The sequence below is a fragment of the Triticum urartu genome, chromosome 6A (genome assembly GCF_056163025.1).
Source record: "Triticum urartu cultivar PI428250 chromosome 6A, HENAU_Tu73, whole genome shotgun sequence".
In the NCBI taxonomy this organism is placed as follows: domain Eukaryota; kingdom Viridiplantae; phylum Streptophyta; class Magnoliopsida; order Poales; family Poaceae; genus Triticum; species Triticum urartu.
The window spans coordinates 7,857,962-7,870,278 of record NC_141878.1 but is presented as its reverse complement, the minus strand read 5'-3'; the positions used below and the strand labels follow the sequence as shown (position 1 = coordinate 7,870,278).

At 48.5% G+C, this 12,317-nt stretch overlaps 1 pseudogene; it reads left to right on the top strand.

Moving 5' to 3' along the window:
• Positions 1 to 7,196: 7,196 nt before the first annotated feature.
• Positions 7,197 to 8,833, top strand: LOC147963071 (uncharacterized; annotated as a pseudogene).
• Positions 8,834 to 12,317: the final 3,484 nt, after the last annotated feature.

Genomic DNA, 12,317 nt, shown 5'->3' with positions numbered 1-12,317 from the left:
CTTTAGTAATCTAAACGCTCTTATATTAGTTTACAGAGGGAGTACTGTTTTAGGAAATAAGTAGGGAACACATGTCCAATGCATATTATACCACAGTTTGTCCAATGCATACTATAAACAACTGGAACCCACTGAAACAAACGGTGTACATGTTTTCCGTTCTTCTGAGCAATATGGAAATTTCTAGGCTAGTTATAAGATTGCCGGAATTTCTAGCAGCCACCAAATTAGCAGTCATGCCGGCTAGGCTGAAATTTTTTGCCGGGCTTGTGATCATCTAATTTGAGACCGGTGAAATGAGCAATTTCATTGCAGCTCTTTCTCATTACAATTGCGATCTACTCCATATCTCGCTGCAAAAGCCTAAGGCACCGAACAACTTCAGTATCGCACTGACACTGTTCCACGCTGCCTCCTGCTGGTACTTATGAAAAATGAAATGTTGATGATATTATGCCCATTTTGATTGTGCAGCATATGCTAAAGCACTGTTGCTGGAGTTTTGGAACGTGGCCACGGGTTCCAACCTCATCCAGTCTACAGAAACTCATTTTTTTTCTATCTATGCGTGGATGGAGGCGCCAAGGTTTTGCGTTCCCTCTGTTGTTGGAGTTGGCCATGCAGCAGGAGGCTGCAGGACAAGTCACCCTCTCCGTTGCGCCTTTCGAGCACGGATGAAAGTGAGCAGGTTGATCCAACTTGTGTTGTCGGAATTATTAGTTGTAACATGTCCTGGTGTATCATGTCATGTTGTAACATGTTTGGAGTAATCAGCGTGTGTACAGACACGTATATATCTGTAATGTTACATGAACTGGATTTGATCACTGGCTATTTAAGATAGCCCTCGGTAGTGATCAATGGTTGGCACAAGATATATAGTTGTTTGCCGTGCCTTGGTTGCGGTTGGCTTAGCAAATGAAATCCCGAAGATAGCAACCAAACACCGTCTATTACTCATTCATGTGTTTCTAGTTACCATATAATGATTCAAACAAAGATGATGTGCGTTTTTCAAATTTCCGTGTTTTTCAAATCCTGAACTAGAGAAGCCCTAAAATTCCCGCATTTTGAAACTGAGACCGGACAATGTTTCTCCTCCATTACTTTGCTCAATTTTTCATTGGGGTAGGGTGTGTGCGTGTTCATAAATGTGAGGGTGTGTGTACTGTGAGCATCTATGTTTGTAGTAGTATATTTCTTTTTTTAAAATGGTCATTGAGCAGGATTAGCACCCGTCAAAGAGGGCTACTTTTCTTATTTGTTTTCTTTATATATATACAGATAGATAGGTCGAAAGCCCACGGCCAATGCAGCAGGGAAATTAGTCTTCTCCGTATATTTTTTCTGGTAAAAGGTCCACCCATTGAGAAGGGAGGTCGTCGGTTCGCGAGGGCTATATCTCGCTTACTGCAAGACGTAGCCACGCCTGGCCTCTGAAGCTCGCTGATGTGCCGCCTTAGTGGGCCGCAATGATGGCGTCAGATTTGTAGAAATGGGTGTACAAAGTTCAAGATTAGTAGTATTACTTATGATTAATTTGGATGAACTACTATATGCTAAATCTCTTCTCAAGCTTCCATCTATACAGTACAGCCAAAATTAACGGGTATACATTACACGCATATTCCAATATGGTGCGCCAGCCAATCAAGCGCTTTTGGAAGGGTCAGAAGAGGCAGTTTGTGGAACCTTCCACTAGCTATGGCGGGGAAGGTAAGCCGGTAGAAGGTTCCACAGGGTTTTCTTATTTTACTTTTCTTTAGTTTTATTTACGGTTTTCATCCATTTTCTTATTTATGTTTATATTTTTATCTGTCCTTTTTTAAATTTCATTTTTATATATAAATATCTATTTTCCGTATATACATGGAACCTATTTTTGATACATGTTGAATTTTTAAAATACATATTTGAATTTTTTTTTCATATTAATCATTTTAAAATAAATATTAAACATATTTTTTGAATGGTACAAAACATTTTTAATATATAATACACGGACAATTTTTTACATTGTATCAAAAGTTTTGCGAACAACCTGTGGTTGGATGGTTAGAGGGACTGTGGTATCCCCAGCCCACCAGGGTTCAAGTCCCGGTGCTCGCATTTATTCCTGGATTTATTTCAGGATTTCTGGAGATGCGCATTTAGTGGGAGGAGACATTCCCGTCGACGACAAGGTGCCTACGGTGACTTCATAAATTTCATGATGATATGCCGGCTCACTCTTTCGGAGGTGCTCATAGGAATAGGGTGTGAGTGTGTGCGTTCATACGGGTGAGTGTATGCGCGTGTATATGAGCGCCTGTGTCTGTACTATGTTTTTAAAGTCATGTATATTTTTTTGAAACACGTGAACATTTTCTAAAATGATGTGAACATTTATGAAATTATGCTAATTTTTTCTTAAAATGTCAGAAACATATTAGTTTTAAATGTGCGAATATTTTTATATGTCACAAACATTTTCAGAAATTTTATACATCTATTCTTAGAAAATAACTCTTTTCCTATTTTGTGAATGATTTTAAAATTTTGAGCATTTTTTGGAAAAAAAACAACACAAATAATTTTTAAAATTTCATGAATATTTTCTAGAAGCAATTTTAAAAAACGAAGATATTTTAAAACTATTTTTGTTTTCTAAATCCAACATTCTAAGGAGGAATTTTTATATAAAAACGTACAAACCTTTTTTTGAAACTTCGAACAATTTTTAAAGGTTATGTTTGAAATTTGAAAAAAATCAACATGTTTCATAATCTTCCGAAATATTTTTGAAATGTTACGAAAAACATGAACATTTTTTTACCTTAGTTTGTGTGAACTGTTGACTATTTATCGCACAATGTGTCCAATAGGCTTGATTAACGATTCCTTCCGGGCGATCGAGTAGAAACTATGTCGATCGTCTCCCATGCACGCGCATTGTCTATGGGCCCACACATTGCTCAATCAACAATGAGCCTCTTCTCTCCTTTCTCTTCCCATCGTCTTCAATGCCACCACGTCTCTGTGTGTGCGTGTGTGTGTGTCTCGCTGCATGCCCGTCGGCGTGGAGAGGAGAGAATTGAGGGTGCATGTCGTGCCCTCACCGTCTGCCCGTCGGTTTGGAGAGGAGAAAACTAGCCACCACCAATGCCGAACCGCCCAATCTTTTTGGTCGGTTCCCTTTTCTCTTTTTTTACTTGTGTCACTGCATATGAAATACATGCATACTCCATGATGTTTACCTGCGTAGATAGATTGGGTAAGTATGCCGCGCCATCCCATCGATCCACAAAACACACACACACGTTAATCAGGTGCTCCATGTGTACATGCATTAGTATACATACTACTGTGACTAATTAAAATATCAATCCTGTTTAAGCATCCAAACGCACGCCTTGGGGGTGTAGCTCATATGGTAGAGCGCTTGCTTTGCATGCGAGAGGCACGGGGTTCGATTCCGCGGGTCCCAAATTTGGAACAAATCGATTCCGGAGGTCCCAAATTTGTATACTACTGTGACTAATTTGGAACATTCTAAGGAAATTTGGGACCTCCAAGCTTCTTTTCTTCATTTCATCCGTTTCTTTTGTTTGATTTTTCTGTAGAGGAGGATTCATTCTTCACCCATCCACTTTTGTATACTAATTAAGATACTTTTTCTTTTGAAGGGAGAAACAAATCGATTTTTGGAAACACGGTTTTCATTTTACTCGATGTGCGATGTCGTTATCACGCACAGTCCGTCCCTATCGACTACGGCAATTACCACATCGGTTCCTTGCCGAGGTCGGTGCCCTCTCGACCTGCCTCGCCCGCTTCCAAAGTCCCCTGTTTCGACCGCACAGCCACCTGCACCACTACCTATGGCATGTGGTGGGGTTGCGGCCTACTCTACCATGACGGCTTCGCCGCTACGACAGGGTGGGAGACCGCCATCACTGATGTTGCTCTACTATTGTATGTTTTGGAATAGCGGAAGTCTTGATGACTTGGTTAAGCACAAAGACATTGTCGATTTTATAGCGGATCATGCGTTAGGCTTTATGGCCATTACCGAGTGGGGTAAAAGTGATTTCCTGACACGTGATCTAGACGACATATTGTCTAGGAGGTTGAAGAAGATTTTGGTGTTTTGTGCTGCACAAATCTTGCAACTTTTCTACAGTTCTTTTCTCCTTTTATTCAAAAGAATGGCAAAGAGAAAACACTAATATCGAGCCCTGATCCGATCTAGTCGCGCCATCCCATACCATGAAATCGAGCTGGCAACAACATCCGATACGCCTACTACGCCGGTACCGCACACATGGAGTTGTGGGCTCATGCAATTTTACGTTATTTGTGTGGAACGTAAAAACTACTACTCCCTCCGTAAACTATTATAGAAGCATTTAGATCACTATTTTAGTTATCTAAACGCTCTTATATTAGTTCAAAGAGAGTACAAGGGAAGATAAAATCCCCAATGGAACGTTAAGAAGCAGTGTGTGCACATAGGTTTACTCTAACAATATATACCTGATATCTTTTTTCTACATGATATACCAAAGATATCAGGTATATATACCTGATATCTTTGGCAATACACACCATACAGTTTTGTCTCATAATCGGCAGCAGCTAGAGATATGAAGTAGGAGAAACAATTTACAGAGCATAAAAGCAAACTTTGCTTCCATCTAATACAGAAGTGTATGCATGGTAAAATTAATTTGCTTTTAACCTAACATAAGTTTATTTGCTACCTCGTTTGTTCATACAATAAGTTTCAGACATGATACACGTTTATTTCCTTCAAGTGACCAATAGCATGTACTTACAATGCTTCCTACGTTCTTGTTGTATGTCTCCTATAGACTGCAGACTCGCTTTCTTCGCTTGCGGTTGTCCTTATTTTAGGGACGATCCAGCTGTCATCACACTTCTTGGTGCACGCAATGGTCGCCTCCATATATGTCTCCGGCTGCGCCCACCGGCTCCAAAACCAGCACACAACTGCTTGAATTATACATCCATTAGACATGGTCCGTAAGTATAGAAGTTATGAAGCAACAACTGGTATGACGAAGATATATGGTACTATATTGAAGAATCAAATAACTGCATGCAAAGAAGCATGTACTCTTCCTGGATTTCTTGGATTTGATTTGGCATCATTCAACAAGGAAAAAGGACAAATTTCAGTCCACCCCATCAGCATATATATGAAATATAGGAAGCATGATGTCAATGTTAGATACAAAGAGTTCTTTTGAGAATGGAATGGCAATTACAAAAAAGAGTAGAAATATGTTTCTATTGCCCCAAACTATCTGGACTGAAGGAAACATCAAATAAAGTTAGGGAGCATGAATATTAAGAAGCATCAATTTGTTATCATCTGAAAAAAAATCATATCAGTGGAAGCACGTAATTTTGTAACTCGAAACTTGCAATGAATGTTACCAACATGTGCATGCATCGTCTAAAAAAACATGTGTGTGCATCGATCATTTTATGATCTATAAACCAATTTCGTCCATCGATGCAAACAAACTGGAATGCCGAAGGACAAATCTGATGCTTACAAAACATGGTTACCAGAACGATCGAATTGAGAATAATCTGTGTGTGGGGGCACATGTGATGATGGCGGGCAATTCACGGAATGCAAGTCAGGCACCCAAGAACAACCAATCCTTGACAGATAATGAGCATATCTACAAATGAATAGTGGGCACAAAATGTATTAGAAAACCTAATTGCGTCGCTGACATTAAGATTGTCAAACTGAGAATAATCGGGACCTATGGCAATGATGATTGATGGTGGAGCGGGTGGGGGGTTGGCGCAATTCCTCACCTTCGATTATCCGGCAGATGGGTGATGCTCCGGGTAGCTGGCGAAGCAAGGAACAGGGTGGGGATGGCAGCCACGAACGCCTAAATCCGGTAGCGCACCGACCAGGTCGCCCGGGGCATCATTGAGTGGAACAGTGCGGGGTTTCCCTTAAACAAATATTTCCAAGATGCTGCAACCAGAACCTTAATTGCATTATGCAATTGCCTAACAACTACTCCCTCCGTCTGGAAATACTTATCATCAAAATGAATAAAAGGAGATGTATCTAGATGTATTTTAGTTCTAGATACATCCCTTTTTGCCATTTTGATGACAAATATTTTTGGGTGGAGGGAGTATTTTATATGAAACCACAATTCTAGTGATAGACCCAGGTATATAGCACAACGAGTAGTTTTAGCATGCTCCCTCTTATCCTCTCTTTTCACATGAGAGGTAAGAGTATGTAGTAGATCTGAGCCGTTGATCACATTAATTAGTGATTGGATTAACTCTTACCTTCTTACCTCATATGTAAAAAGAGAGGGTAAGAGGGAGCATGTTAAAATTTGCCATAGCACAACATCCAATAAAAAATTATTATAATACACACCATCTAACTCAAAGTCCCGCATATGAAAATTTAGACCTTCGATAGGAAACACTGAATCTCAGTAGGAAATATCAAATACATTAATTGCTTCCCTGTTCGAGGCATAAATATGTGTAATTCTTAATTGATGCACTTCTGAAATTTTCTAGCTCATATAACACCATGATACAGTGATTGCGCCACATATTTTTTTAGAAAATATACATAAGCACTTCTTCACCCTAAAATATTGTGTAGGGAGTCAATAACTGCCATTGGTAGCTAAGCCTTTGAGTATAAACACACTTCTGTTATCAAGGTTTCCCTTGCTTCATTGAGCTGTAATTATTGCTAACAGAAACAAAAGAGAAACCACATGAGAAAAAATAAACAAAGCAGTAGGAGAAAAGGAGGCATACTACGTGGCCATGTCGCTGACCTGGCCATCGCAACCTCTGAGGCTAACGGGCAAGGAGGTGGCAACATCAGCTCCAATAAATCGATGACACCAAAATGGTTATGGTTGTCGTTCTCGATAGTCAGTGTTAGCAGTTGCTAGTCTAGGCTGCATGGGGCTGCATGGCCATGCTCGTCATGCACGTCCTCCACCTCCCGCACGTCGCCTCTCACCTTCTCTCTCTTGCGCTGTGTGCGCCCTGTACATGTACTGCCACTATATATTGAGCTCAATACAACAAGAGCACCTCAAGATGCATTTTGCCTCGCATACATGGTATCAGACGTTGTCTAGCCATCCCTTCCGCTGCACCTCTCTAACCGCACCTCCATGGTGAACCCCACTCCCCCACCTCCACCACCTCCCCCACCTCCCCCTCCCCCACATGGCCACACGGCCGGTGGCTCGCCGGCCCCGCCCGCTACTCCGGTTTGCCCTGTACCAATGAGCCAGTCCCTTCTCACTCCGTCTGTGTTCTCTCGCGGCACCGTCGGGCATCCCCTCTTTGTCCCAGGCCCCGGCGCTTCGTCCTCCACGGCGCCGCCGCTGCAGTCTCCCCTCGCGGCGGTGTTCATCAACCAACATGTGCCGCTGGTGCTCTCCTTCAACCCTCCCAACTTCTCCCAATGGCGCACTCTATTTGAGGTTATGTTCCAGAAGTACGCCGTCCAGGCGCATCTCGTCGGGCCGCCGCGCACTGCCGATCCAGGCTGGGCCCAAGACGATGCTCACATCGTCTCATGGCTCTACAACCGCGTGAGCGCCGAGATCTTTGGCCTCATCCATCGCCGAGGCGCCACTGCCGCCGAGGTCTGGTCCGCCATCTGCACTCTCTTCCTCGAGAACGCGGAGCACCAGATCGTCTTCCTCTCCACCGACTACCCACGCATCGAGCAAGGCTCTTCCTCCATCATCGACTATTTCGCGCGTCTCAAGGACTGCGCGGATCGTCTCGCCGACCTCGGCGCGGCCGTCGACGACCGAGACAAGGTGCTGAACATGTTCCTCGGGCTGCATCCGCGGTTCCGCTATGCCATACCTATCTTCACAATGCAGACGCCATTCCCCACCTTCCTCCGGTGCCGCGCCTTCTTCATGCTTGAGGAGAGCCGTCAGGCGGAACAGCACCCCACTGAGACCGCTCTCCACGTGGCCCGGGCGTCGGTGCAGCCTCACCATGGCGGGGCCGGTCAGCCTCACCACGGCGGGGGCAGCCACACCAACGGACACCGCAACAACAACCACGGTGGCCGCGGCAAGGGAAAGGGCAGGACCAACGGCTCGGGGAACGCTCACTCCGGTGGGGGCGCCGCCGCGCCTCGGCCTCCTGCACCGGCTCCGGCACCCTGGACCGGAATGGTCCATGCATGGCCGATGCGTTGGCATCCGCACGCCCCTGGCTCGGGCATACTTGGTCCGCGCCCGGGTGGTGCCCAACCGTTCGCCGGCACAGCATCCACTACGGCGGGGTGCCCAGCTCTGCTGCACCTGTCGTCTGGCACCCCGGCGTCGTCCCCGCACACCCACTCTACGGTGCTCCCGCTGGTGCCCCCACCGGCACCCTTGCTGGTGGTCCTGCTGCTGGCGGCGTCCCCAACTCCAACAACGCTACGTGGGATCAGACTGCATTGATCCACGCCCTCAACAATCTGCAGATCCAGCAGGGGCAGTCGGCTGCGTCGGGCGCGGAGTGGTACTTAGACACCGGTGCCACCACCCATATGGCAGCTTCGCCAGGTATTCTCTCCTCATCCCAGCCCTGTTTCTCTCCCGGCATTACTGTTGGCGATGGATCAACGCTTGCCGTCACGCATTAATTAAGATCACACCCTCAAGAGCACCCACATCCGCCCGTCTGACGTCTCGCGTCCTACCTGCAATGCTTGTCAATTAGGAAAAAGTGTGCGAGTGCCGTTTAGTACATCCGATCATGTATCTTATTTCCCTTTCCAGCTTGTACACTGTGATGTTTGGACCTCGCCTGTTATGAGTGTTTCCGGTTGTCAATACTATCTAGTTGTCGTCGATGATTACAGTCACTTCATTTGGACATATCCTCTACGCCACAAATTTGAAGTGCTCCCCACCCTACGCACGTTTACCGCCTTCGTTAGCACCCAGTTTCACCTCCCCATCCTCGCCATTCAGACAGACAACGGCAAGGAGTTCGACAACCTCGCATCACGTGAGCTCTTCTCCTCTCTAGGGATTGCCCTACGCATGTCGTGCCCTTACACTTCACCGCAAAACGGGCGTGCTGAACGTGCGCTCCGCACACTCAACGACATCACTCGCTCCCTCCTTATACACGCATCCATGCCCTACACATATTGGGCAGAAGCCCTTCAAACGGCCACATTCCTCCTCAATAGACGCCCATGTCGCCCACGCCAAAACCACAGCCCATTTTTCCTTCTCTATGGCAGTGAACCAAACTACACTGCGCTTAGGGTATTTGGCTGTCTCTGTTATCCAAACCTCAGCGCCACCACTCAACATAAACTAGCCCCATGATCAGCTGCTTGTGTGTTCCTTGGGTACTCACCACAGCACAAAGGGTATCGGTGCCTGAACCGTGACACGGGCAAAGTGATCATTTCACGGCACGTCGTGTTCGACGAACAACACTTCCCCTTCGCTCACAACATGCCCACACCCATCCCTGATCTCACCGAGCTTGACTACCAGCCACCCATAACACAACAAGTTCAAGTGCCATACACCACCACCACACGCAACTCTGTGATGGCCGCGCCCGTTCACACCGCTGCAGACCCCGCGGCCGAACCTGCTGTCCCCGCAGCAACTCCGCCCAGGCCTGACACGCCTGCCGTGGCGGCTCCTCGGACATCTGACACACCAGCTCGTCGGTGTTCCTCACCCATGCCGTCCGACCCGTCGCCTATCCCCACACCACCCCATGACCCCCCTCACCGGCGTCCAGCCACCGCCCCCACCCACACCATGGTCACCCGAGCCCAAGCCGGCAAAATTTTCCCCAACCCCAAATACAACCAAGCCCTCACCACCTCCACAACCGATCTCACCATCTCACCTGTCCCCAAGACCGTGCGTGCGGCGTTGCGTAACCCCCATTGGCTAGCTGCAATGCAGGTGGAGTACAGGGCCTTGATGGAGAACCGGACGTGGACTCTCGTCCCGCGCCCGCCGGGCGCCAACATAGTCACTGGCAAGTGGCTCTTCCGCCACAAACTCAAGGCCGACGGCATGCTGGAGCGGTACAAGGCACGCTGGGTCGTGCGTGGCTTCTCGCAACGGCCCGGTGTCGACTTCGACGAGACATTCTCGCCCGTCGTCAAGGCAGCCACCATCCGCGTCGTGCTCACCATCGCCGCTGCTCGCAAGTGGCCAGTTCACCAGATGGACGTGAACAATGCGTTCCTCCATGGACGCCTCGCCGAGCGTGTCTACTGCCAACAGCCGGTCGGGTTCGTCGACGCCAGCCGCCCCGACCACGTGTGCCTCCTCGACAAGTCCCTCTATGGCTTGAAGCAGGCACCACGTGCCTGGTTTGCGTGCTTTGCTGCCTTTGTTCGCGGGATCGGCTTCATCGACTCTCGCTCGGACCCGTCCCTCTTCATCCTCCACGGCGGCTCGGGCACAACGTACCTCCTTCTCTACGTCGACGACATTGTGCTCGCTGCGTCCACGCCCGCGCTCCTTCACCGACTCTAGCAACTCCTCTTCGCGGAATTCTCGATGAAGGACCTCGGCCCGCTTCACTACTTCCTCGGCATCGCCGTGACCAGGACGGCGGACGGCTTCTTCCTCTCCCAACGCAAGTATGCCGAGGAGCTGCTGGAACGAGCCAACATGACGAACTGCAAGCCGGCGTCCACGCCGGTCGACACCCACTCCAAGCTCTCCGCTACTGACGGTGCACCGGTCGCCGACGCCTCTGAGTACCGCAGCTTGGCGGGCGCGCTCCAGTACATGACCATGACACGGCCCGACATCGCCCATGCCGTACAACAGTGCTGTCTGGTCATGCACGATCCACGCACCCCGCATCTCGCGCTGGTCAAACGTATCTTGCGTTACCTCCGCGGCACCGCCGAGCACGGACTCCAGCTGCACCCGTCGCCGCCGCTCGCGCTCACCGCGTACTCGGACGCGGACTGGGAGGGCTGCCCAGACACGAGGCGCTCTACCTCCGGCTACGCTGTCTACCTCGGTGACTCGTTGGTCTCTTGGTCCTCCAAGCGCCAAGGCACGGTCTCCCGCTCCAGTGCAGAAGCGGAGTATCGTGCCGTCGCCAACACCGTCGCGGAGTGCTGCTGGCTTCGCCAGCTTCTAGGTGAGCTGCGTGTCTCCCTGCCCAAGGCCACAGTCGTCTTCTGTGACAACATTTCGTCCGTCTACATGGCTGCCAACCCCGTTCACCATCAACGTACGAAGCATATCGAGCTCGACATCCATTTTGTCCGAGAGAAGGTCGCCCTCGGTCATCTCCGGGTCCTGCATGTGCCAACCAAACATCAGTTCGCGGATGTACTGACCAAGGGGCTCCCGACGCCGGCGTTCCAAGACTTCCGGTCCAGCTTATGCATCAGGCCACCTGATGCATCAGCTGCGGCGGGGTGTTAGCAGTTGCTAGTCTAGGCTGCATGGGGCTGCATGGCCATGCTCGTCATGCACGTCCTCCACCTCCCGCACGTCGCCTCTCACCTTCTCTCTCTCTCTTGCGCTGTGTGCGCCCTGTACATGTACGGCCACTATATATTGAGCTCAATACAACGAGAGCACCTCAAGGTGCATTTTGCCTTGCATACAGTCAGCAACATTGACTCAGTGGTCACTCTCCTTGTATCTTATTCCCCATGGACCGACATTGCTTCTACATAGGATCAAGACAACAAACATGACCATCCTGCCCACTTCCGCACGCCACCATCCCTGTTCACCGTCGGGATGCCGACCCAGCTCTCAAGCCCCTAGAGCCAGTGCGCCCACGGGTTGTTGCATTGTGCCTGTACCCACCGCCATCGTGCTATTGTAGAGCAGATGGTGAGAGAGACGAGCGAATGGAGGAGGAACAATTGGGGTGTGATATGAGAAGAGGATCTCTGTGAGACGCCGCCGTCATTACCCTACATCTATGGCCACCGCCAGACGGAGAACGAGATAGAGTTTTCTAGTTAAAAATCTTACGTCGGGGCAAGATTATTTCGACGTATATTCATCTACAGAGATTTTGGTTAGACACCGTTTAATTTATACATCTCAAACCAAACCCCATAGCAGAGCGCGCTACACAGCCCATGGCCAGAACACGTCCAAGGAAAAGCAAAGGATTGAAGGAATAAGGACACGCCATCGACTGTTGTCAACGAACCCAAACAGTGCTCACCACCACTCAGCTCTTAAGGTGACGCCTTCAGGAAGGTCACAGTGTCAAGGACGCCGCCGCCACCCAACAAAGTTAACGTT